This window comes from Sabethes cyaneus, chromosome 3, assembly GCF_943734655.1.
Source record: "Sabethes cyaneus chromosome 3, idSabCyanKW18_F2, whole genome shotgun sequence".
NCBI lineage: Eukaryota > Metazoa > Arthropoda > Insecta > Diptera > Culicidae > Sabethes > Sabethes cyaneus.
In genome coordinates this window covers 201,284,369-201,312,138 of record NC_071355.1, presented here as the reverse complement: position 1 = coordinate 201,312,138, position 27,770 = coordinate 201,284,369, and the positions used below count along the sequence as shown (strand labels likewise).

The 27,770-nt window shown below is 39.4% G+C and overlaps 1 protein-coding gene across 7 annotated transcripts in view; it reads right to left on the bottom strand.

Annotated features, from left to right (window-relative positions):
• The window catches only part of LOC128742127 (restin homolog), a 186,133-nt gene that overhangs the window by 128,753 nt on the left and 29,610 nt on the right, over nt 1–27,770 (bottom strand). The gene's annotated exons all lie outside the window — the stretch shown is intronic.

The window sequence follows — 27,770 nt, the reverse complement described above, 5'->3', positions numbered from 1 at the left end:
GCAGTCTTTTAAAACTTTTATTTGAGCTGGAGCAACATCTATTAACGGATTTCGTAGAACAACCAATTTCATGAGTTTTCAAATTAGAGATGTGATTTACAACAAAGCTGCTCAAAATAATTATTTTTCTAAACTCTAAGTAAAATTACCATTTTCGAGATATTTGAAGAAAAATTTTAATCTATTTTATTTAATTATTTTAAATACACTCTTTTCATATGTTATTCGAGTTGTTCCACCTTGTCCATAAAACTGCTAAAAGCTACATTAAATTTCCTACAACTTGACCGAAAACACCTTATTGATTCAACCTTAAAGACTAGCTGTAACCCGCGTGCGTCACTTCGCGTCTAACTGAGAGCGAATCGGAGGTACGCTGTGTAACTCACTGAGATGCAACTACGTTACTTTTGCTTGTCTTGAATGCAATCTGGTATAATTGGTTTGAGTCTCTGCTTAATGTGGGCGATTCTTATCGCGAAAATATGGCATCCTATCAGGGACCTGGTTTTGGCTACAGACAAGCCTCTTATATATGGTCGGTGTTAAGCCAGACCGGACCAAGTCGCAACATTTACAAAAATGAGTTAATGACAGCGAAAGATCAAAATTTTCTAAGCTATATTTTACTCTAATCAGATTACAGTAATGTTGCAAACAGCCGAAGTCATGAGATGATTTCGAACAATTGATAGCTATAAACCATACAGAGCAGCAAACTTTAAACGCGTTTTCTCGAAATCAGGATTTTGTCACTTGGTTCGGTCTGACTTAACACCGACCATATAAGGATCTAAGATGACTTCGATATCATTGCCAGGAACTTTGCGACGGCGGAGGCAATCTACGCCAGACTGAAAGCAGAGTCTAGGAGAATTGGGCTAAAAATTAATGCGTCGAAGACCAAATACATGAAAGGAAGAGGCACAAAGGAAACAAACGCGCGCGTTTACGCAAACGTAACCGTTGACGGCGACGAACTAGAAGTGGTAGAGGAGTACGTGTATTTGGGATCGCTGGTGACCGCGGACAACAACACTAGTAAGCGCACCCAAGGCGCATCCAAGCGGGAAATCGGGCCTATTTTGCCCTTCGCAAAACGCTACGATCAGGAAGCATACGCCGCCGCACGAAGCTAACAATGTACAAAACCCTTATTAGACCGGTGGTTCTTCATGGACTTGAAGCCGTGACGCTGCTCACGGAGGACATACGCGCCCTTGCCGTGTTCGAGCGAAAAGTGCTGCGGACGATATTTGGCGGAGTACAAACTGAAAGTGGAGAGTGGCGGAGGCGTATGAATCACGAGCTACAGGCACTGCTTGGGGAGACTCCCATCGTACATCTAACGAAAGTTAGCAGGCTACGGTGGGCCGGACACGTCGTAAGGATGCCGGATGACGATGCGACGAAAATAGTCCTCTTCAACAACCCCACCGGCACCAGGAACAGGGGGCCCAACGTGCACGATAGCTCGACCAGGTCGAAAGCGATTTGCGATTTCTGAGATCGTCAGCGTCACAGTGCACCCGTGGCCAAATAGAATGCTGCGTCAACGCATTCGTCAGCGAAACAGTACACCGTTTGACAATAAACCCATGAGAAAACTGTCAGATTAACGCTGACGGACGCGTTGACGCAGCATTCTGTTTGGCCCTTAACATTCGCTGGTTTCGACGGGAACCAAATCAGTCTTGATGTAAGATGGCCAAGGAACTGGAAATTTCGCAGTCAATCATGAAGAATATTTTGAAGGATGATCTTCGATTTATTCCATACAAAAAGCAACGGGTGCACGGTTTGACAGAAAAGCATAAGGTTGCAAGAGTCGAAAGATGTCGGCAGCGGCACGGTGTTTGTGAAATTTTGTTTTCGAACGAAAAAATGTTTTTGCTGTTCTCCACAACCAAGAAAATGATCGGATGTTCCTTGGGACAAACTGACTGTTCAAAGGTTCCAGAATGTTTCCAGGGTGCAGCTATGGAGATGTTTATTCAAAAATTTGAAGGTTCAATCACTGTTAATTGAACCTGTTGTTAAAATCAGCACTAAATATTACATCGATAATGTTTTGAAGAACCGTTTGATTCCCAACGTCAAAAGGCGCTACAAGAAATGCACCATACTGTTTCCAACAAGATTCTGCACCGTCTCACCAGGCGAAAGCCACACAGGCTTGGAGTGAGGATATTTTCCGGATTTTATTTCTTCGAAAGAGCTGCCTGCCTTTTAGCCTGATTTGAACACTCTCGACTTCACATGGTTATATGCTAGGCAAACTAGGGATCACCAAAGGACTGTGCCTGTGAATACTTTCAAGCAATGTTTGAAGATGTTTTGAGATGAAATGCCTCAGGCTATCGTGCGTTCCAGCTGTAACGCTTTTCAACAACGATTGCGACTGGCAATAAAGCAAAGAGAGAAAGATTGGAATTGGACCAATCTATACCTATAAAGAAGGATTTCTGTCTGTCTGTCTGTCTGTATGTTCCTTATAGAATCGAAAACTACTGAACCAATCGGCATGAAAATATGCATGTAGAAGTTTTTTGGGGCCAGGAAAGGTTTTAGTGATGGTTAGAAACCCCTCCCCCCACTAAGAGGGGGGGCTCCCATACAAATGAAACACAAATTTCTGCATAACTCGACAACTAATCAAGCAAATACAACAAAATTTGGCATGTGGGTGTTTCCGGTGACAAGAATTTATTCTATGGTAAATTGAGACCCCTCCCCTCTTTATAAGGGGAATTATAACTCCTCTCCCCTTTAAGAGGGGGGGCTTCCATACAAATTTCCTCATAACTCTAGAATTAATCAAGCAAATGAAACCAAATTTGGCATGTGAAAGTTTTCTAGGGCATGAATATTTTCTATGGTGAATTAGAACCCCTCCCCACTTTAAGAGGGGGGCTCCTATACAAACGAAATACAAATTTCCTCATAACTCGAGAACTAATTAAGCAAATGGAACCAAATTTGACACGTGGGTGTTTTTATAGACAAAAATTTTTTCTATGATGAACTGGGACCCCTCCTCACTTTAGGAGGGGGGGGGGCTCCTGTACAAATGAAATACAAATTTCCTCATAACTCGAGAGCTAATCAAGCAAATGAAACCAAATTTGGCATGTGAAAGTTTTCGAGAGCAAGAATATTTTCTATGGTGAATTAGGACCCCTCCCAACTTTAAGAGGGGGGGCTCTTATACAAACGAAATACAAATTTCCTCATAACTCGAGAACTAATCAAGCAAATGGAACCAAATTTGACACGTGGGTGTTTTTATAGACAAAAATTTTTTCTATGATGAACTGGGACCCCTCCTCACTTTAGGAGGGGGGGGGCTCCTGTACAAATGAAATACAAATTTCCTCATAACTCGAGAGCTAATCAAGCAAATGAAACCAAATTTGGCATGTGAAAGTTTTCGAGAGCAAGAATATTTTCTATGGTGAATTAGGACCCCTCCCAACTTTAAGAGGGGGGGCTCTTATACAAACGAAATACAAATTTCCTCATAACTCGAGAACTAATCAAGCAAATGGAACCAAATTTGACACGTGGGTGTTTTTATAGACAAAAATTTTTTCTATGATGAACTGGGACCCCTCCTCACTTTAGGAGGGGGGGGGCTCCTGTACAAATGAAATACAAATTTCCTCATAACTCGAGAGCTAATCAAGCAAATGAAACCAAATTTGGCATGTGAAAGTTTTCGAGGGCAAGAATATTTTCTATGGTGAATTAGGACCCCTCCCAACTTTAAGAGGGGGTGCTTCTACACAAATAAAATACAAATTTCCTCATAATTCGAGAACTAATCAAGCAAATGGAACCATATTTGACATGTGGGTGTTTTTGGATGCAACCATTTTTTCTATGATGAATTAGGACCCCTTACCTTTTTAAGAGGGGGGCTCTCATACAAACGAAATACAAATTTCCTCATAACTCTAGAACTAATCAAGCAAATGGAACCAAATTTATCATGTGGGTGTTTTTGTAGGCAAGAATATTTTCTATGATATATTTTCTATGGATTTCCCCACTTTAAGAGGGGGTGGGCTCCTATACAAATGAAAAACAAATTTCCTCATAACTCGAGAACTAATCAACCAAATGGAATCAAATTTGACATGTAAGTGGTTTTGGACGCAAGATTTTTTTCTATGGTGAATTGAGACCCCTCTCTTCTTTAGAAAGCGAGTTATGGCCCATCTCCCCTTTAAGAGGGTGGGCTTCCATACAAATGAAATGCAAATTTCCTCTTATCTCGAGAACTAATCAATCAAATGGAACCAAATTTGGCATGTGGGAGTTTTAGATGGCAGAAATTTTTTCTATGGTGAATTACGACCCCTTCCCCTTTTAAGAGGGGAGCTCCCATACAAATGAAATTCAAATTTCCTTATAACTTGAGAACTAATCAAGCAAATGGAACCAAATTTGGCATGTGGGAGATTTTAGAGTCTTGAATTCATTTTACGATAGTTAGAGACCTCTCACCCCTGTGGTAGGGGGATATGGACTCTCATACAAATAAAACAGAAATTTTTGCGAAACTCAAAAACTAATCGAACTCGAGAAATTCGAGACTCTTCCATAAAACATTAGTCAATACAAAACCACAAAAACTATCTTTAGTAACACTGGATTATTCAGGACGAGACGGTCGCGAGTGTTGCCGGTGACCCGCCGTCGGAAGCGCCGCCCACTGGGGGCTTGCAAAATTCGAGATTGTGACAAAGATCATCCGAGATTCATGATTTATGTACAACACAGGTTAATTTGTGGCAATACGAAGTTTGTCGGGTCAGCTAGTTTAATATAATTATTATGGACATACTTTACACTAAATACACTGAAGTTTTTGGAGCGTCTTAGTAGAATACGAAACCTGGAATTAAATCAAAAGAAAACTTATCCAATTTAATTCTACGTTGTATATTTATTCTTGACTGATACATATTTCGCCTACGACTTGCAGGCTTCCTCAGTGTATGTTTTCGAACATAGTATACATAGTAGAATTAAATTGGATAAGTTTTCTTTTTATTTGATTCCAGGACTAAATACACTCAAAATTAACTTTTATGCAAGTCCTGAAGATAGACATATAAAGCCTGAAACCGGTCGACGTGCAAGTTAAAAGTAATTTGTTTTATTTTAACATTTTGTAAGAGTTAGAAGTGTCTTGTCCGCAATTGTGTCTAGTGTTTATGCAAGTGTCTTATTTTTGTGGCCATATACTTTACTACCAGTTATTACTACTCACCCTGTAGAATAACTAGCAACGATACTTTATTGCAGTGGTGTCCAGGTATAGGCATGGTGCGGGCCAAATCAGATCGCCTATGAATGCCGTGGGCCGCAATAATCTCTGCCGATTCCTGTGCATAACAAAAAGTAAAATAGGCGACAACGAAAACCACTTTCTAGGAATCACCATAAGATTTAAATCGGAAAGCATTCAGATTCACAACATTCACAAGGCATAACGATTAAACTGAGGGACTCTTATGTCATACAAAAAATTTCTCCTAAGTTCGCCATCTTTCAGATCAGTCCGCGGGCCGCACGAATTATCTCAAAGGGCCACAAGCGGCCCGCGGGCCGCAGTTTGGCCATCACTGTTTTATTGAATAATATACGCGATATGGGAGAAGGAGAAACTGAATGATTTAGAAACTGAGTGAATTACAACAGAATTAAAATTGAAAAAGTTGCATTAGTCTACTAAATAGGTTTGTCGCTTTGCAAGCATTAATTGGAGCACATTCAGTTATGCGGTATGTCCCGGAAAAATAAATTATTCATCACGGATTAACGTCGATAGTTAAAGGTGCAGATTTATGAATGCATCCATACGTTAATTAACCTGGCTGGTCCCCCGTGCTCTACGTGCTACTATAATTATTCTGTTGGTCATTATTACGAAAATTACAAATTGCGAAATTGATTGCGATTTGAACAGTTTAATTATTATTACTATTGCCACAAATGTCATTTGTGAATCTATAATTATTGAAATTGTTACCTTTATTACTTTATATTGTAAAATTATACCTGAGTTGAAATGGCTCTTCAAATATACTTTCACCTGCATCTGATTAACATCTATAGATTATAGATTGTATTTCATTGTATTTATCCGCAGTGGACGTCATCAATTTCATTTTCAATTTAGCGAACATTGTTGGACATAAAAAAACCACATCACAAGAAACAGTTTTCATTAACATAGAAAGAAATACATACTACATCATCGATTCCGGACGATTTCGTTGGAATTCGATAGCTCGCACAAAAGTGCGACAGTCTTGCAGCTAAGCCGTCGTCACTATCATATCGATAAATAAAATCGACAGCAGCGTGTACCTTCGGGGCTCGGTTTAGCCGGTAAAGATATCCGGCGCCCGGTGTGCTGTTCAATCAAATCGCGACATCCTGCGGTTTTGCGACTATCGAGGCGCCAACAGGCGGAGCAATCGATCCTACTATGTAAAAGCACCTACACACGTTGTGTTGGCTCGCTATTGAGATAAGTAACCAACTGCTAAAAGCAGTGATTTGCACTTCCGAAAGGTCCTAGAAAGCTGTATCGCATATCGTAATCCGATGAAATGACAGTCGGACCGATAACTGTCAAAGTTAATTAATTAAGCAAGCGATAAAAATGGTACGGTCTGTCTGAGAAGTCCGATTACGGCAATTAAACTTTGAATGAGCGTTGTTAACATTTTGTTTTATGGCATGATAATCATTGGCATACTAATTTCCTGCTCATGTCAAATGCAGGCACTTGACTATTATTTATGAAATTACAATCAGATTAGATCAAATTTGTTAACGTACATCATAGATTTAATGGGAAACATTCCGGAAAATGTAGGTCTCTGTGGCCAAACATCCAAGAGCAGGTACTGGACATAAATATATGTACACTTTCTTATGCCTTTAAGATTTCCCGTCTTCACCGGTAGAAGATGAACATGAAGGTTTCTGCCGACAAAAGTGTATTACTCCACTGAAGTAACGGCTGGTACATATGCTTGAGAACCTCGGTGCTGTAAGTAAATGCGCACTCTTGTCGTTCGAAGAGTGCTAGCAATGGGTGGTTTCCGTCTAGAGACACGGTAAAAACAACTAAACGACACGGTGGACCGCTGCCATCGTCTTACACTCAGCAAATTAGCACTTGTCGCTACTTCAACTGGGCAGATTAATTCGGTTATCATCAAGTTCCCAAGCAGTGCTATATTATACTTCAAAGATAAACACTCTTCCCTCCGTGCCGAACGGAACGGGCCTTATTTTGACGTGCCGGCATTTCGAGGAACGGAAGGAAAAGAGCAATGGTTTCGTTTCTTTCCTTTCATTTTCGCCATCAAGCAGTCTCGACATGCTTTCCATTCGGTTTCAAGTAGGTATACCAAGTATTATGGTTTGTCGATTCGCGGCACAGCACAACCATCGTTGGTGTTTACTTCGGAGTGCACACATATTTTGGCAACCCGGGAGTGTGCAAATTCGACACCAGCAGCCGAAGGGAAAAATAAAATTCAAATTCCGCAAACGAAAACGTTGTGAAATAATAAAGTAAACGCTTTTCGTATGATGATGCTGTTGATTCAGAAACTTTACTCTAATTGGATGGAAAAGTGATTGCACTATCTGCGGGGATTTAGCCCAAGAGCCGTATTTGCAAGCAATAAACAAATAAATGAAATAAATAAATAAATTTTGTACACTGGCAGCATCAGCTTTCTAGTCGAAATTCAAGCATACAACAATTGAATTGAGACTATAGTCGTACTTTAAAACTGACTGTGAGACTAGAGTAATTAATGAACAGTCGTTGGACATCGTCCGGTTGATGGGTAACACGATAATTGTTGGATTCTGTCAGTTGATGTAATAATTTTCATATTCTTCCATCCAAATTGTCATGGTTTCAGGTTTTGCCTATTTGGGAATTACAGATATTGCAAAATATGACGACTGATTTATTAAACTAGCACCGCACCGCGGGACCAGTTGGGAGGTTCAGTTGTCCAAATCAATCATATATATTTCAAGCTGCTGAATCATCCCCACGACTAATCAGGAATAATATGACGATAATCCACAGCAAATTAGCAACCGCACCTTTCAACAGCGCTGACTTCCGGGATTACCTAATCGCACACGCAAACCACTCTCGAACGATATGGTAATTCTAAATTATTCCCCAAGCGTCTATAACAAAAAGCTTGGTTTCACCATTGTAGCCCGGACGGACAGTAGCCAAATCCTGTGCACGACTGGTTTACCCATTTTCATTCAATGTGTCTAACCAGCAATAAAATAGACAAAAACTTAAGAATGAAATTTGGACCATAACGACGATTGCATTTAATTACCCTTTCGAACGTGCTGAATATGTGTGTATTGATAGTGTACCAAACCGGGCACCTACCCGCCGGCCCGGGGGTGGTTTTGATGACTCTACCAGAAACAAACGCTATAAATTAAAAATTACCATAAAAGTGTGTTGGTGTGTCATCGTGGTACGTCTCACTTAAAGCGATCATCTTCTCTGGGATCGTTTACACGGAAGAGACTTAATTTTTCTCAACAACTCTTGGCCGCGAGCGCCCACGTTACCAAGAACCAGAACAGTTACGACATAATTATGAATTCCTTTAAATGCTTTTATGTAGGTATGTTACATTCAAACATACTTTTTTTGGGTTTCAATTATGTGAATAGTAAAAATTATACAACATCCACTAACTACCCTCGAACGAAGAGGACAGAAGCAGATGATGACACGCGTTCACCTGCCTGCCACGTGGGGGTGGGTGTTCAAAATGGAACCGACAGATCCATAAATCACTGCGGATGCAAACTACCTATCAGTAATTCATCCGGTTGGGGCGTACAGGTAGTTGCGTGTCTCAATGGTGTTAATTGGTTTTGCATAGTCAATCTTCCCAACCAAACCAAACCAAACGGCGCGGTTGCCTGACTGGCTCGGCTGGTCTGCCTGAGTTCATCAAAACCAACCCCCTGCTTCGTTAGTGAGCCTGCCGCAAGCCAACCGGACATCGAGCCAGAGTGCAACGAAACCGGTAGTAGGAAACTCAATTACGCAGGTCGGGTGTCATAAAGGTGTTTCATTTTCACACCCGGGAAGCCTAACTCGATTGCAGTGCGCTTTGATATCGATGAAGTTTGAACTGCTGAGGTTGATTACTGATCAGGTTTTTGATTTTTTATTTGACCAAGAAAATGTTTTCTCGCTTGAATAAGGCCGTTCGCTGTATTCAACCGAGCGTACAGCGCGCGCTCATCTAATTTCAAAACACAGCCACCATGATTGACGTATAATCCGAATGGAATAAAAGGATATATTTCAAAGCCAATCATTCTACTAACTAGATACTGAAACAGTACATGACAAGAAAGCGATTAATACGCCTTGCTGCGCCGCTATATAAACCGCAAGATTATGCTGGACTGGAAGAAGGGATTTGATCGCTAGTTTACATTAAGATTAATGTTTCCGAGCGCCCGAAGCGAGAGCACAATACCGCGAATGTTAGGACAGACATTGTTTATGGCGCTGATGCTGGCGTGTAAACTATACTATGCGCGTAAATGGATCCGTTGTTGTTGTGGAAAGAGCAAAACAAATATTACCGAATAATTACAAATGATTCAGAATCGCGAGAACAATCTTTTTGATTCAATCGATTCAATCTTCTTTTGGTTTATTTGTCAACAGCAAATGACTTCTTCGAATTATTTTGAAAAACAATTCAACAGTTATCGTGTTTTAGAAAATCAATTTCAATAGAACTCTCCAATTTTCTGGAATTTAATTGGACGACATAGAAGAAAACTTTGGCGTAGGACTACGTCTTTGTTTACTATACTGGGACTGGGTAGCCCTTTGTGAAAACGAAAATAGAAGTGTAACGTTTGAATGAAAGATTTCAAATGGTAATAACTACTAAACTACTGAACAAAACTGAGCCATTTATCTGTCGTTGGATAGATAAAATGACCAGCAATTCTATGGAGGGGGTAAGAGGGGTGGGGGGCTATGCAAATGAAACAAAAAATTTCCTCAAAACTGGAGAACTAATCAAGCAAAAGAAACCAAATTTGGTTTTTGGGGGTAAGAATTTTTTCTAACGTGCACTGAGACCCCTTCCCTTTTTAAACATTCTGTTAAACAATGGCACTCACGGATTCTTATAAACATACGTATGCCAGAAATGCAGTTTACATTAGTCTTTGATCTAATGATCTGATACAGTCCTACGTCACCATTTCGTACAACCCTTAGGGCTGTATACCTTGTAGTTTTTATAACGTTATTCTAATCTAAAGCATACCATTTACGATTAGCATAGGCCCTTGAAAGACCAACTATAGACGTCCCGGATTTTGTGGGACCGTCCCGGATTTGGATGACTTGTCCCGGATTTGGATGATTTGTCCCGGCAACAAGATAAGAGAAAACTGAAAAAATGGTTGATGAAAGAGTTTCAAGCCATACCGAAGAATTTTCCGATGCGATCAATTCAGAGGCCTTTCAGGGGTTAATTCTATAAACAAACGAAATGTTTACCTATGGGGAATCCTCTTTCACCTGTTCTATTTGCGCTCTTCATGGCAAAGGTAGAAAATAAATTGAATGAAAGAAATCTCCTACAATATCGGCGGCGAAATGTAGACGATACATTTTGTATTTTTATTGAGGAAGAACTTGAGCAATTTTTAGACACTATTATTAACATTCACAAGGACATTAGGTTTACATTTAAAGTAGAACAAAGCTCTCTCGTTTCTAGATGTTGTTGTGATCAGGAAACTTGGAAGTTTTGAATTTTATGTTTATGAAAAACCGACGAACACCAGATAGGCAAAACCTGCGAACTATTCTTTTCAAAATAAAGTGGTTTCTTCCCAGCATATCATCAATCGACTGGAATAGTAATTCCTCGGCAGAGAAGCGAAACAAATTGAAATGGATTATATTTTTGGAATACCATTAAAGCTCCAATTAAGGAAAACATCTATAACGCTCACCTCAATAACAGAAGATCAAAAAAGAGCAACGAGTTGAATAGGAAGATTGGGATTCACCAAACACAAAATTTAGTTGCTAAACAGAGCAGAGATTTAGAAAAATGCTTGTTGCTACTGGGAAAAAGTTTTCATTGGACAAACTAAAGAAATTACGGTTTCAGTTTTAAGGAAGACTTGGCCGATGTTACCAAAGCAAGCCAAAGAAGTGGAAAAACGATACATTGCCATTTTTGATGCAAAGTAGTGGAATATATCTTCGATAAGTCCTTGAAAATATCCATCTCCTCCGCCAAATTAATGTAGAGTAGAAGCTGTATGTTGCGGAAAGACTCGAAATATACAATTATCTGCACTTCTTAACAATATCACGGCAACCATTTTTCATCGCTTTTCAAATTTATTCCTAATCTAGCTCGACATGCATCAGAACTTTTATCTCTACAACTCCACCACCGGTTTTATAAAATCCCGAAAAAAAAATTATAACGCAGAATTACGTTGAGCAAATTTTAACTATAAAATCTTAAACCTTGAATTGGAAAACAATTTTTATGAGTTTGGCCCATGCACAAGCAATCTATACATATAAAAATGAATTTCTGTGTGTCTATATGATCCTTATAGACTCGGAAACTACTGAACCGATCGGCGTGAAAATTTGTAGGCAGGGGTTTTTGGGGCCGGGGAATGTTCTTATGATGGTTCGAGACCCCCCTCTCTCTCTCTGTAAGGAGGGGGGGGGGGTGCTCCCATATGAATCAAACGCAGATTTCCGCATAACTCGAGAACAAATCGAACAAATGGAACCAAAATTGACATGTTGGGGAAATCCCATACAAATAAAACATAGATTCTTGTTTACTCGAGAACTAATAACTCGAGAACTAATTAAACAAATAGAACGAAATTTTGCGTTTGGGGTTTTTGGAAGGATTATTTTCTATGGTGTTTCCTTTGTACCTTTGAATCATAGAGGCGTTGGACAAAAGAAGTCTGCACAACCCCCCTTATTAACCGTAACGACATGGGTTGGGCTATTTTTAGACACAAAGAGTGCCTCTTCCTCCGCCTACTGTAGAAACCACCGACCGAGAAGTTTTAACCTAACTTGTTTTTACTTTCAGGACGACGACGGTTAATAAGGGGGGTTGTGTAGACATCTTTTGTCCAGCGCCGGTTCAAAGGTACACGGGTACCAGCGAGCCACACGCCCTGGCAGGTGTTGTGGGTTCAAATCCGGTTATAATCTCTGATTATAGCTTGGTTCGACCCATGCACCTTCCAGCATTGGACAAAAGATAGGAGTCACAACGACAACTTGTTAAGCGTAGCTACCTATTACTCCCCCTTCTTTTCCACCCTTTCCCCTCCATTCCCAAAAAATCCTTCTTCATTACTTTCCCTTACCGTCCTTTCATCAATTGTAGAATCATCGTTTCAAAAAATATTAATCTTTGTTTAGTTCAACTATGACAATACACTGGTATGTAACCATTGCAGTAGAAAATACTATGACCTCTCAACATTTATGATAGTTTTCATGAAAATGCAGCATGGAAGTTATGGTAGATTACCATAGTAGTTTTATATACTGGCGTAATCAACCAAAAAAGAAGAAATACAACTCATTACGAACAACAACCATAAACGTGCCAGTTCTAATAATTTTTCATTCATTTATTTGAAAGCGTAGCAACGCTCGCACCGGATTCATCTAAAAATCTATACCTATAAAAACAGATTTCTGTCTGTCTATCAGTCTGTCCGTATGTTCCTTATAGAATCGAAAACTACTGCACCGATCAGCGTGAAAATTTGCATGTAGGGGTTTTTGGGGCCAAGGAAGGTTCTTATGATGGTTAGAGACCCCTCCTCACACTAAGAGGGGGGCTCCCATACAAATGAAACACAAATTTCTGCATAACTCGAGAACTAATTAATCAAATGGAATTAATTGTGGCATGTGGGTGTTTTTGGAGACAAGAATTTTTTCTATGGTGAATTGACCCTTCCCCTCTTTGGAAGGGGAATTATGACCCCTCTCCCCTTTAAGAGGGGGCACATCCATACAAATGAAATACAAATTTCCTCATAACTCGAGAACTAATCAAGCAAATGGAACCAAATTTGGCATGTGAGTGTTCTTATAGGCAATATTTTATTCTATGGTGAATTGAGACCCATCCCCTCTTTAGGAGGGGAATTATATCCCCTCCCCTTTCAATAGTGGGGGGACTCCTATGCAAATTAAATACAAATATCCTCATAACTAGAGAACTAATCAAGCAAATGGAACCAAATTTGGCATGTGGGGGGTTTTGGAGGCAGGAATTTTTTTATGATGGTTTGAGACCCCTCACCTCTGTGGTAGAGGGAGAAGGACTCTCATACAAATAAAACAGAAATTTTTGCGTAACTCAAAAACTAATTGAACTCGAGAAATTTTAGACTCTTTCATAAAACATTAGTCAATAACAAGACCGCCAAAAACTATTAATAGTAACATTAGATAATCCAGCGCGAGACGGCCACGTCGCGAGTGTTGCCGGCGACCTGCCTTCGGAAGCGCCGGCCACTGAGGGGGGGGGGCAGCCGCCCGTAGAGATCACCTCTATCTCGGTTTATTTATTTTCCTAGATCTACTGACCTCTATTACTTTTTTCAGTTGGGTCACCCCTGCGAAATGGTACTTTCTACGAAAATATTTTCCGTGAAATGGTACATTCCGCGTAAGGTTTTTCGCGAAATGGTATTCTGCGAAACTCTATATTCCGCGTTATGGTCAACCGAGAATCGGTGTTCCGCAAAATGGTATTCGGCGAAATGGTTTGTAATGATGGCGAATATTTGAATGCTATCCGCTTTATTTTATCAGGCTAAGCAATGCGGGGAGTTGTTTTCTACTTTACTGTGAGGAAAATTTGTATATTTAAACACCCATGAACTCCCCAGAAACTTGCAAAACTCGAGATTGTGACAAAGGTCATCCGAGATTCACGATTTATGTACAACACAGTTTAATTTGTGACAATACGAAATTTGTCGGGTCAGCTAGTATCATATAAATAAAATAGAAGTATAAATCACGATTAATATAAAACCGATTGTGGGAAGGCAGGACTCAAATAAAATTAATCAAATTAAAAAGACAATAAAAAGAAAACTAAGACAGAGTGGCAAAAAAACAAAACAGTAAAACGCACCAGATTAGTAGTAAATCAAAGAAGCCTTACCGTAAAATTGCTACAAAATAGGGGAGTGTCGACGTGGTTGGGCCACGTTTTGGAATTCACCCATAACTTTCGTATCAAAAGGAATTTTGGAAATCTAAATACTTCGTTGCAAACGTCTAAGAATAAGGTATATTTCCGGAAAGTTTTGACCTGATTGCTTGAAAAATAAAAAAGTTATAGGCATTTACGTGAAGAAAAAAAATGTTGTCATAGTCCGGTCATGTTGTACAGGTTGGGGCACCGCAGAAAATCTAAGGCGTACGTATTGAAATTCTATATGGAGGCATGAAAAGAATGAATTCCGTGAACAACGGCTCGTATAGGTGCAAATACCTTATTTTTAATTGCATTTTTGCGAAATTTTGGCGATCTTGTAAAATCAATATTGCTACATCTACGCCTTTTCCGAAGTCTACAATTTAAAAAACAACAAAAATCTAGGTTTTTATCGTATTAATTTTGCATTATTTCATCACATTTTACGTGACTCACATTCTCTAGCGATTATTGCGCTTCTGCACTTAAAATTATGGTGGCCCAACCATGACTACTCAGGTAGCCCGACCTTTACAAATAGCGCTTTTCTAGTATTTCACCTTAGTCTTCCCAAACTCCTTACTGGAGGGAATTTTTCTATAGTCTTCGTGTGTATCACAACACACTTCATACATTTTAAAAATTTATCTCGATAATTGCATTTCATGAATCATTTCTTGAAGAAAAGTCCAATGCGCCTGGAAAACTTTTTTTATAAGATTTAGTCACTGAATTTAGTACGGGTGTATTGAATACACGATTGAAACTCACAATATTGTGAAAAGTTAGCTATCACAGTAAGAAGTTTTACAATGGTTGTATCATAGATATCATGAGTTACTAAAACTATAAAACCGTGATGGCCCGACGATAACGACAATACCTTACAAACTAAATTAAGTCAAAGAAAAATTTAAAGTATGTTCAAGTGCTTGGCGATTGAATCCACATTACTAGAGAACACACCAGATTACTTCCGCAGTAGGTTGCGTCTCTTATGAAATTAGATGATAGATACTCTCGGCAGCGCGCACGATTAAATGCGCCCATCGATCTTTCCAATTGAGTCATGATTGTTCGCGAATAATGATGCTCTGTTGTTATAGGCCACGATACACATTTAATGATGTGTGCCGTTGTTCCGCCCGCTCGCACCACAACCATCGCCCCGCCAGCGCACCCGCCCCGTTTCCGTTCGTTTGTGCATCGCTCGTTCATCAATCTTAAACTCCTATCTTTTGTGGTGTTGTTGTTAGGTTTTCTCCGACTATCTCCTCTTCAGCCTCTAGCTCTCGTCGACCTTCATCGCGATCCGAACGCTGATGCTGTTGTTCGAACGTTTCCCCTGTTGTTATTGTTGCTTTTGCGATTTTTTTTCCTCGCACTCTTTCATTGGAATCTCATACATTTTGCACAGTTGCTATTTTGTAATAATAATTGTTATTATGTCAAGTTTCTGACATGCGGCACTGTTCAGGATACGCCTAAATACCTCCCTTGGTGTACTTACCTACAACAGCGTGTGCGAGAGAGATCGTGTGTGAAAATGGCCTCTCGACTTGCTGCTGCTGGCGCTGGTGGCTTCCAAGATTAAATGAGAAACGACTGGCGCGCAAATTGAAAGTTGCATAATTTATTGGCGGTGGTAAATGGGCGAGTACATGTGTGAGAAAGCTTTCCATGATATATCATGGAAGATAAAAATGTATGTTTTGCTGAATGTAGAATACCCCGTACACGGGTGTTGTTAGAGCGATGGAGATTAATCACCACCGCCCGGTGTGGAAGAAACACGTGAAATGCGAAACTTTGATTTGGACTGGGATTGAAGGGTTGGTGGTATCAAATGAGACGTGAAAAGATCAGTGGCTAAGTAAATCGTACATGTGGCTGAGAGACAATAAATTACAAATGACTTGCTTTGTACCATTCCATAGTCGTCCAGTTCTCCAGAATGGTGCATCCACCAATTCAGTTTCAACGCAAGAAAAATTTGCATTCAAATCTAATTTCACGTACGATGAACTGCCCCTGCTTCGACTGGAAAGAAACCTCATTGTATGTTTGCACAAACAAGGAACTCTAATAAACTTCATTAAACTATAAAACACTCAGAAGTGAACTTCAATGAACCGCGACCGTGCCGTTTTGTTGTAGCCGCGGTTGACCTGCTTGCGGCGTAATGCCAACCGGTGCTTTTACATGCACTCGTGCCTAACAGAGCCGGTTCCGATTGAACCGCGAGCTACTGGAACAACAGTAGTTTATCTACACAAAGTTCATGCAATGAATGGCAATGAGTTGCGACATGCACGTTGACGTTGACAGTTTCGTAGGGATATGCCCACGTGCACCCGAGGAATTTGATTCTCTCTGTCTAACATGAAACTGGCTGTATATAATCAGATGCAATTCTCATTGCAACTGAAATAAAACTTTATGTAATTATCGTACGATTTTATATCACCTCGATTAGCCATGCTGACTGGATGATAAAATAACGTCTGTAGGCAATGTTTGCTCGTCAGCTGGTTTATAAATCAATTGCATCACTATTTTAGTAGAATTTTTCTATAAAAAAAATTCTCAGCATGTTATTACATTCGATTCACACCTTTCACTAATAAACAAGTGAACAACATCAACGTTCGGTGGAGTCTGTTTTGATACTGACAATCTACCTATGTTATCATTTTCTAAGTCGGGAAGACGCTATCGCGAAATGATTAGATATATTTGGTCGTCTGTCATAAAATTGCCAAAATTATTTATAACTTACCAACCGAAACACACGGTTTGCGATAGATGTTTACTGGTTACTTGACTTACCTGAAAGAAGAAAAAAACAAAAAAATATTAACGATCGGTAATAACAGAAATTTCTGAAGCAGTCCAAATTATGTTATCCAACTATGCTTAGCACTTTTTCTCTTTATTAACGCTAATTCATCTGATTACTGTCGACCGTCATCGGCGCGCGCATTCAAGCCGTTCCGGAAGCAGTTAATGTCATCTAATCAAACGCGTATTTCTTCCGAGAGTAACCCAGACAAGCTGGGTGGATCGCAGACAGACCTCCAAAAAAGGATGATGTAAAACTAATTGCCAGCCCCCGTGCACAATAAGTGAATAGAAAGGTCCAGGCTTTCTGTACCCCCCCGCCCCCTTTTCCCTTCACTTGCATGCAATCCGACGGTGCGTTCGTTGGATGATGACAGAAAGGTTAGCCGCCGCAGCAGCAGAGTCCGCATGGCGCCTCGTCGGATTTCGATTGAAGTCGGTCGTCGTTCGCCACCGCAAGTGGTTTCACATTGCCAATCAAATCAATTTTCGCTTGACTACGTTCGACTACATTCTGTTTCGACTTCTTTGACGTTGCGCGTTGCCCCATTGGCGCTTTCTCTTCTGTTCACATACATAGGTATATGAATGCACTCGCCGCAAAAAGTAGCAATTTGCACTGGCACTGTCGGAATCACAGTCTTGACAAAAATTGACGGACAAGTTTGGAAAGGTTCGGCCCTAAGGAGGGAACGAAAAAAATGGTTTTGCTCAACGAAGAAGAAAAAAGAACGATTCCATTGAAAGTGAGCAATCTTCCATTTCGATTGACGGACACATTTCGAAAGCCAAGTTGAAACGGAAAATGTAATTCTTGAAATTCTAAAAATACTCAAACATGACCTGCGAATCGAAGTATATTTAGTTGAACTTCAGATAACCAATTCGGATGTTTATTTTACGATAGTTATCTAATAAGGTTGATTTTTTTAGTACTGCTAGGGATTTTGGTGTTTGTCACTAATTTGACCGCTTCTTCTTCATTGTTGACTAAACGTAACAAGACGACACTGAATTTAATTACAATATAACCGGTGTTGTTTTTCTCAAACCGAGAATGCATATTCTCCGTCGTGTCTTGTCATGTAATTATTCTTGTAAATGTCAGCAATAATCACGCCTTTTGTCAAGAAATTTAATGAAGCGGTGTTGTGACCTGCCGGGCTAGGTTGTGTTACTTGTTTGTTTTTCTGCAACAGCGGGAGATTTTTTTCAAGTAATTCAAACTCAGTAGAACGTACATGTTACATTTGTACAGCTATTCCATAAAATATAGATGACAAAATTTTGAAATGCTTCAATTTTGGTCTAAACATACATTTACACATTCTTGTCGCTGAAATTTTTTCAAAATTTTATAAATTCATTCGTAAATTTTGAGCCACTGATTTTAATGATTTTGGTGCCAAATGAAAATAATTTTAATAAACTTTGATAAAATATTGCAATGAAGCTCAAAAATTTTTTTAACTGCAAAAACAGAAAATATGTTTTTTTGTTTTCATGGTGTGAGGGCCTAATTGGCCCTAGCAATATTTGAATCGTTTGTTTGAGAAACCCCACAAACGCCATTTTTACTAAAATTGACTTTTTAACAGTTTTCGAATCTTTAAGGATAACTACACTTACTTACTTACTTATGTGTCCATGTCCGCCGGTCCGGCAGAACAAAGGGATGAAATCAGAGATCTCCACTGCTGACGGTTACCCGCCATGGCTTTTACCTGTCGCCAGGACAGGTTCTCGTCTACAGCCCGGATGTCGTTGGCTAAGTTCCGTCGCCATGAGCCTCTGGGTCTGCCTCTTCTACGCTGTCCTTGTGGATTCCAGTCGAGTGCTGCTCTGCAAACCTCGTTCGCTCCTTTCCTCAAGGTGTGTCCGATCCACTTCCACCTACGCTCACGAATTTCTGTGGCTATCGGCCGTTGATGACACCGACGATGGAGTTCCTCATTGGATATCCAATTATCAGGCCACCAGGCACGAATAATATATCGCAGGCACCGGTTAATGAATACCTGCAGTTTTTGCGTTGTCTCCGCTGAGACGCACCACGTTTCGCAGGCATACAGCAGTACGGATTTAACGTTTGAATTAAAGATTCGGGTTTTCGTACGTAGAGTGATCTGGTTTGAGCGCCAAATGTTTCGCAGACCTGCAAAGGCACCCCTGGCCTTCCTGATCCGTGTGGCTATATCAGTCTTGGTACCACCATCGGGCGTTGTTTGGCTACCAAGATATTGAAAGACGGCTACCTGCTCAACTTGTTGTCCCGCTACTGTAAAGTTGGTGGAATTGTCAGTGTTCACTACCATAGACTTAGTTTTCGCTACATTGACTGTGAGACCTGCTGCCTGGGAGCTCTCGGAGAGGTCGTCTAACTTGCTCTGCATATCGTTTCGGCGTTGTGCGAGCAAGACAATGTCGTCGGCTAGGTCGAGGTCATTTAGCTGCTCCATCGTTAGAGGATTCCAAGGCAATCCTCGATTTGGTCTACTGTCAATTGCTCCAACTAATATCTCATCCATAACGATGAGAAACAGAAGCGGTGATAAAATGCAGCCCTGTCTCACGCCAGCAGTAACCCTTATGGGGTCGGACAAGACGCCGTCGTGCAAAACCTTGCACGAGAACGCCTCGTACTGAGCCTCGATGAGATGGACTAGCTTATCTGGAACTCCTCTACGCCTAAGTGCGCTCCAGATGTTAAGGATAACTACACCTTCCCTCAAAATTCCAGACAAAGTTAATTCCACGAACCTCATTTAATTGGGGTTGCAAATATCCGTTTATTTGAGAAACCCCAAATATCCATGTTTCCGATAATCACCTAGAGCGGCGCTGCGATAGGTACAAAATTATCATTCAATATTTACGTGCAATGTTGTAAGCAGTATTCGCAACACAATTCAATAGTATAAAAATGTCTTTGGAATCGAAAAATTACGACTTGGACACAGTCAAAAGAAGAATCATAGTGCTCGGCGGACTACAGAATACAAGACGAAAGTCATTAAAAGTAAAAGAAAGGCGTATAAAATCGAAAAGAAAAGGATGTTTTAGCTGAAAAAGTGAGAGCTGATTGCAAATGTAGATAAGCTTGGATTAGCTGGTCGACAAGATTAACGTAAATAAATCATTCTTGTAATCTAGATACAGTAAAAACTGTGGCAATCTCGTTCCGGAAATCGACAGACTAAACTATTCATGCGTTTCTCATATAAGCAGTAACCCACTACTTACTATACAATGTTAATAATAGCACAATATATAAATAAAAGGTTTAATCTTCTATTTATCTTTTTTGTTAACTCGTTGCTTTTCCTAATGTGAGTAATCCGTCGAGCACTCCCGAGTAACTGTAAAATCAATAGTTTATCCGTTCGAAATATTTGAGGTGTTGTTGACGTATCTCCATTTCTTTTTGGTATAACGTAATTTGAGAACAGACCCTTATTCACAGATTCTGCTCCATAATCATAGCACGGTTGTTATCCAAGATTTAAAATGTTTATTTTCTGGTTATAATATCTTTAATTACTGCTAGCAAAGTATCAAGGTAGTCTATTCGAAGTGAATTCGTTTTACTCTGGTCCATTTATGCAATTCAAAACCGCCATTATTCCTATTACCTTTTATTTTTTAATAGGTAAATGCAAACTATGATAAAAATTTTGATTAAAAAAGTACAAAACTTTTTCTGAAACTTGTATTATTCCACTTCAAAATTTTTAATAAATAATATTTAGCGCCCCTCTCCTCTTCTTCTTCTTAGCGGTACGTACTAAATTAACATCCCCAGTGATATATGGTAGCAAATTACATACTGTTACCATGGATTGATCACAAGTTTGAATAAAAACGACCTAAAACTTCTCAAGTGCACCATCAATTTCTCGTTTGTTTGAGAAACCCCAAATATCCATCAACTTTAAAGCCTTGTAATTTTAGCTATAATCATTATTTTGATAAAAACAAAAGTCTACATAATGTATTTTAGATACTATCATAGAACCTCATACCACAAAATATAAGGATTGGTTCAAAATTTTGAGAAAATCAGTTTTTTGTTGTTTGCCGACAATAGTGTCGAGTGGACTTGTGGGGTTTCTCAAACAAACGATTCATTTATCTTTTATGAAAAGTTATGATTTTTATACACAAGACATATTGAACATTTAGAAAGGTATTTAGATGATATTTTTTATAGAAATAAAGTTTAGATAATGTAATGGAGATGCATGGTGTTTTTTCTCATAACTACAAGAAATGAATATTTCTGGCAAATATACTAGAAATTTCTGTTTTCTTGCTAAAATATCCGATGTATCATCTATCTATTTTATATAAGAGGCTTGTCTGTAACCAAAACCAGGTCTCTGAGAGGACGTCATAAGAGGCTTACCGGTAACTAAAAACAGGCCCCTGACAGGACGTCATGCGTTCGTAGCAATGGGTTCTATTTTTAGTCACCTCACTGGTAGACTCTAGACTGCTAGACTGGAATGGTCTATTAGACTGCTCGATTTGATTGCTCGACTGGACTGCTCAACTAAACTGCTCGACTGAACTGTTCGATTCGACTGCTCGATACAACTGCTTGATTGGACAGATCAACTTGATTGCTTGACTGAACAGCTCGATTTAACTGCTCGACTTAACTGCACGATTGAACTGCTTGATTTCACTATTCGACTTAAACACTCGACCAGACTGCTCGACTCAACTGCTCGATTAAACTGCTCGACTCGACTCAACTGCTCGATTGAAATGCTCGACTCGACACAACTGCTCGACTAAACTACTCGATTCAACTACTTGACTCAACTACTCGTTTGGACTATTCGAATCGGCTGCTCGACTCAACTGCTCAACTCGATTGCTCGATTCAACTGCTCAACTAGACTACTCGATTTAACTGCTCGACTGGACTGCTGGATAAAACTGCTCGATTCAACTACTCGACTCCACTGCTCGACCCAACTGCTTAACTCGACTGCTTGATTCCACTGCTTGACTCGCCTGCTCAACTCGATTGCTTGTCGCGATGTCATATGGTCGGTGTTAAATCAGACCGGACCAAGTCGCAAAATTTAAAAAACTGAGTAATGACAGCAAACAATAGAGAATTCCAAGCATCATTTTACTCTAATCAGACCACATAAATGTTGCAAACACCCAGAGTTATGAGATGATTTCGAATGATTGATAGCTATAAACCATACAGAGCAGCAAACTTAGAATGCGTTTTTCTCGAAGTCAGAATTTTGTCACTTGGTTCTGCCTGGCTTAATAACGACCATATCAATCGGTTCGCGGCAGAAAATGGACGATTCAAAGCCACTAACATAAAAGAGCCATTTCGCTCACCTATAGAATCAGCAGAGTGGAGATAATATGTTTATTCAGTTAAATAAAATCCAATGCGAGCATAAAAACTATTTGTTTTAGTTTCCGGCTAAGACTCTTTCATGTACAACATATTGAAGTTATATTATGCAATATAAGAACTCAAAGAACTAATACAAAGATTAAACATCTTCGCAAACACTGGCCAATGGAATGTTTTCGCAGTTTTCTGAACAGACATTTATATTGTCCGGATCGTCCTATTCGGGCTCAACTAGTTCCTCGTATAAAGAAAGAATGTATTATCGAAGTGTCTCATATTGCATTCGTGCTTAATTTTAAAAAGCTGATTTGACAAAAAAAAACCGTATTTCGAAAATATTTTGACATCTTTAGTAAAGAGCTCTTCTAACATAGTTGCTGCAAACAAGTAAAATTACTCAAACCGATACACAACTAATTTTAGTCGTAAATAAGTTACTGCAACCAGAAGTGCGCAAAAGTGTGTTACTTGAGCTGTAACTTAAAGACGGATTCTTTACAAAAAAAAGCGTCGAACTTTTTTTCGCGAAAAAAATGTAAATAAAATCTCAATGTACCGTGAACGTACCATATTCTGCGCAGTTAAGACATTTTTATGATTCTTCCGCTATTCCAAGTATTCTAGATTTAAATTAACAACGTAGATAGCAGCAACGTGTAGTGCTACGATCTATAATATCTGGTAAAAAATATAGGAATTATAAGTCGACTAACAATTGAGTATATTTTTCGTTTTGTAAACTTATCCACGGTGCCTAATTCTGCGCACTTTCTTGTCCATGTTCCTAATTCTGCGCATGTTTGCTCCTAATTCTGCGCACCCAAAAAGTGAAAATAAATACTCCTGCCATACTGTTTATGTCTTTATACGCTGAAATCACACCAAAAAATCCGGCAATAGCTATTACCATGAATAAATCCATGATCCGGCGTTCTTGTGCTGTCCGGGTAGCAAAGGAATATTATTATCGCTTTGATTGCCTCATTTTAAATATTTTATTCTCGATAATGTTAAGGGCGAATTGATTCGGGTTTTCTGCATACTTAACATTACACTTTAGATTAATACTAAAAATTGTGTTTTCATATAGAAACCACTTCCCCACTCTCTGACAGCCCCATGAGGTTGGGCATTAAAAAAATAGAAGACATGGTTTCATGAACTGGCGCTCGTAGGTTCGGACCCCCAGACACAGCATAGGATTTCAATCAATGCTAGTTAAAGATTCTACTTGAATTTTCATGCCTCTATACCTCAGCCATTTGAGTGCGGTTGCGTATTCTTTCGTAATTTCTTTGTAGGATACATTACTGCGCAGAATTTGGCACATGAATAAAAAAATCTGTGCCTAAATCTGCGCATTATTGCATCGCATTTTTCTAAGGAAAGCAATGCATGCAATCACTCTTATTGTCTAAAACATGACTAAAACTAATTATTCTTTCTAATTATGTTGGCTAATTTGATCATTGCAAAGAATTTCGATCATAAATTTGTTAATTTTCTAGAAGGATAATCTTAGCGTTGCTGCTAACGACGATGTTTTCTGCCATAAAAAATACTTTATGTTTCACGTTAAATTATTTCGCTCTCAAATATTATGGCCCGTTTGTGAATAATGGTGTAATATTCAACAGACATTTATAAAAAAATAACGCAATGATCATAGTTGAACAATGGTAAAAAATACTTATATACAGAAAAATGCGCAGAATTAGGTGCGGTCACGGTATAACAAACCCATCTTTATATGTTGTTTTTTACTTCACTATCTGTATGTCGACTGTTGGTAATTAATGCTCGATTTTGACGTAGGACTACGTCTTTGTTTACTATACTGAGATTGGGTATCACTTTATGAAAACGAAAATGGAAGTGTAATGTTTGAATGAAAGATTTCAAATGCTAATAACTACTAAACTACTAAACGAAACTGAACAATTTATATGTCGTTGGATAGACAAAATAACCAGCAATTTTATAGAAAATAAGAGAGCAATTTTAAGGAGGGCGTAAGAGGGGGGGTTCCTATACAAATGAAACACAAATTTCCTCAAAACTCGAGAACTCAAGAACAAGCAAATGGGACCAAATTTGGCATGTGGGGGTTTCAGACGGCAGGATTTTTTTCAACGGTGTACCTCTTCCCCTTCTAAGAGGGGGGGCTCCCATACAAATGAAATACAAATTTCCTCAAAACTCTAAAACTAATCAAGCAAATGGAACCAAATTTGGCATGTGGGGGTTTTAGAAGGCAGGATTTTTTTTCTATGGTATAATGAGATCTATCCGTCTTTTAACAGGGGGAGGGGAATTTTTTCTATGGTGAATTAGAACTTTGGTTTCTTTAAGAAGGGGCGATCCCATACAAATTAAACTCGAATTTCTTCATAACTCAAGCTCAAGCTACTAATCAAGCAAATGGAACCAAATTTGGCATGTGGGAGTTTTTGGAGGCATGAATTTATTTTGAATTTATTTATTTTAGGGTGGTTTGAGAGTCTTGTCTTCACCCCTGTGGTAGGAGGATAAGGACTCTCACACAAATAAAACAGAAACTGGTCATTCATTACCATTTCAACTTTTATGATGCACACAAGTGATTTTTAAAAGAAATCTCTATGTCTCAAAGATTGCAGGCGTTGTACTTATGAACCCTCGTTCACGTATCTTCAAAGCCACCATTGAATTAAATGAAGAATTGAATCTGAATATTTCGCTCTACTCTTTTAAACATTCACTTAAACAATGGCACTCACAGATTCTTATAAACATACTCATGCCAGAAATGCAATTACATTTACAGTTTATATTAGTCTTTGATTTGAAGATCTGATATAGTCCTACGTCACCCTTTCGTACAACCCTTAGGGCTGTATACTTTGTAGTTTTTTTTTCTTAGTTTACTCAGTCCCAAAATGTGAAAAACGAGTTTGATCTCTACACCCGACAGTTTCGATGATTTTTTTCAACATTTTCAGAGGATTTTTTATAAAATATCAAGTATTGTTGGTTTTCCGTTACTATTAGATCTGTTTTCTATGTGTTTTATGTTTGGTCTGCTTACAGAAAATTTACCGTTTTGTAGTTAGCTGTGGTAGTGTCTAACTTTGGTAGTCTGGATTATTTTTAAAATATTTATTTTTATATTTTTAAACTATCTTTCATCTTCAGATTCAACTCATAATAGCGGCTTTAATTTTTTTGTGGTGGTTTTTTGTGGAGTTAGTACTCCAGTGCCTTTGTCGTTTCGAGCGGAAGGTACTGCGGACGATATTTGGCGAAGTACAAACTGAAAGCGAAAAATGGCAAAGGTGTATGAATCACGAGCTATCATGAATTGCTTGGCGAGATTTCCATCGTGCGTCTGGCGAAAGTCGGTAGGCTACGGTGGGCCGGGCACGTTGTAAGAATGCCGGACGACAGTGCGACGAACACAGTTCTCTTCAACAACCCTATCAATACGAGAAACAGGAGGGCCGTAACGTGGTAGATGGCTTGACCAGGTCGTAAGTGATTTGCGACTTCTGAGACGACCGGGAAATTGGTGACAAGCGGCCCAAGATCGAGTTGAATGGAGACGACTGCTTGAAACAGCACGAACCTCCTGCTGTTGGCGACGACGATTATGATTTTGATAATAATGATGACTTTTATTATGTTGTTGATGATGACATTGATGATGCGAGCCTGTTCTCCAGGTGAGGGCGGCTCAAACAACTGTTCTGTAGCCTCAGACCGTTAACGGAGTCCTTCGTTGGCGAGTACCCGACTGGTGAGGGTCACTCCACTACGGATCAGATGTTTACCCTGCGTCAGCTACTGGACAAGCTACGGGAGTACAACTTGCAGACTCATCATCTGTTTGTGGACTTTAGGGCGGCGTACGATACAGTCAAACGAAAAGCGCTGTGACAGATAATGCTAGAACATGGTTTTCCGACGAAACTGATTACGCTGATTCGTGTGACGCTGGATAGGTTAAAATAGACTTCGAGCCAGACCCTGCACTCGATGTGATGTGCGCTGTCGACGACTTTAGACCTTTGCATGGACCACCTCAAGCGTAGTAACGGTGCAGAATTAGTATGGAATTATCCTCAAGAAGGGTAAGTCCAAATTATTGATTCATATTCAGATCCGTATTTAACCTAATCTAACCTTAACCTAATTTTTTTAATAAGAAATTATGATAACCTTTTATGATTAGAAAGCAAAAAATATATAATTCACATGTTTTCCCATAGAAGCCCTTGAATTCGTATCTTAAAACGAATTGAGTTTAACATAGCAAAGCACATCAACAGGACATTCGCGAGCCGTAGCATACAACTAGTGTAGCCATCATAGCTCGCAATTCAGGATCCAATGATCTGCGACGAAACAAGTTGCGTTCGAAACAACAGAAAAAAAGCTTTTTGACATTGTATGTGACACATTTGCGAACGAGTGGGGTTGTTGTGAACCGGACCCGAACCCGTTGCGTTGCCTGGCTCGAGCTGAATTCGATTTCCTGCTAAATCAAGTGAACCGAAACCGTAGTGGCGGTGCGGTGGTGATACCGAAAAAAAGTGCCACAAAAAATAAAGTTTATGCAAAATATTTTCATTCGTCTCGATTCGCTTCAATGGTGGATGGTGGTGCGCCACTTTTTGCGCCACACAGATGCTCATTCCATGCAAAATACAAAAAAAAACAAGCGAAATGTTTAATCCCGAACGGACACGGAAATTTATTTCGGATGTGTACGGCATAACTCTCGCATCTGTAGCCTTTATATGTACTTAATATGGCGGATTGGTGAGGTCTATAAATTTGCTCGGAAGCCAACGGAATAAGAGTTTAATTAATTTATGTCATGAAAGTTTTGTCACCGTGGGTTGAATCTCTCCATACAGGAAAACTATTTTTTAATGATTGTTATTTCTTCCATTAGCACGTACCATGGCTGTTGTTGTTTGATCTTAAAGCATTTTGGGGGAAGAAAATTAAAGTGCTGGTAAAATTTGCCAACGAAAATCGTCATTCGCTTCTTTCCGTTGAACGATTCCATAATACCCCCATCGAAGTTAAGTACAACGACGGCAACGACGTGAAAGTGCTAATTGAATATGCAAATCGGCGAAGTGATTTACATCAGAGCTTCTCGAATGGTATATTTGCAAACTTGACGATAGTTTTCG